Here is a 1,185-nt window from a genome sequence, read left to right as displayed (position 1 = left end):
GTACTTACCACTGGAAACCAGACACTCTTTTCCTTTACGCAGATGCCCTTAATGTTAGGCTTAAGTTTCCTTTTCATCCTTTCATCCCCCATCTTTTAGCAGACTTGCAAATTAACCCCTGTCAGCTTCCTCAAAACGCGTGGAGGAATATTTTATGATTCATGGTTTGTTGTCTTAGTGGAGGTTTGCCTTTATCAGTAGCGGTTTTTAGGAAAATCTTCCAGTGTTATAACAGTTCTTCGAGTATCCGTGGTTGGGTCTACATTAAACAAAGGCCCAAGTGCAAACATATTTTTAATAGTGCCTCCATTCCTGACAATAACCAATATTGGAGGAATAGTTTTGTCGGGTTAAGGTGGGAGAATGGGGACTAGGACACCCTCTTCAGATCTTCCTTTGGGAAGGTTAGCGATGGTAGCCTCAAATCCATTCACCTAACCCCCGAGGAAACTATCATTTATGATGAGCTCACTCGGGATGATGATGCCACTATCAGCTGGACTCTTTTAGAGGAGTTTTCCCTTATTCACGTGGGGCTATCCTCAGTTTCTCAACATGGTATTTTTCTTCCCTTCTCGTTTTTATTTTCTTACATGCATTATTGACACCATTTATTTTTGTTTTTCTCTTGTTTTTACAGCTGCTAAGGAAATTAATGAGGATAACGTGCCTGTTGTCGAGGAGACCACAGATAAAGAAGGCTCGCCTTACGGACTGGATACTCGAGGGAAGGCTACGTAGCCTAGCTTATTGAGGAAGCACAATGATCCCATGAGGGAGGTTTCTGCTGAGGGAACTGAAGCCCAAAATGCCCCTATCTCAGCTGCTGCTCCTGCCTCTGTTGCCACTGGCGCTTTCCAGCCTCTATGGGGATTCTGCCGAGGGAATAATGTGGTTGGATCCATAAAACATGCCTAGGATTGGTCTTACCACGGTGTAACCCCCAAAGATTTCACTGATGTTGTGGCTACCCCGGACCTGGAGAGGATAAAGCTCATGAGAGCGCAGTCCTTGGCCTCGGTATAACTTTTTCTTTCAATTTTACTCTCTTTTTACTTGTAGCATTCACGTGCCTTATATCTTTGTTTATCGTTTCGTTACAGTCTAACGCCTACTTCCAAGGCGCTGTGAGGCAAGCTGAATCATGGAAGAGGGCTTCGTAAAAAGCTGATAATGCCCTCAGGA

This window comes from Apium graveolens, chromosome 9, assembly GCF_009905375.1.
Source record: "Apium graveolens cultivar Ventura chromosome 9, ASM990537v1, whole genome shotgun sequence".
NCBI classification, from domain to species: domain Eukaryota; kingdom Viridiplantae; phylum Streptophyta; class Magnoliopsida; order Apiales; family Apiaceae; genus Apium; species Apium graveolens.
This window is presented reverse-complemented; position numbering follows the sequence as displayed.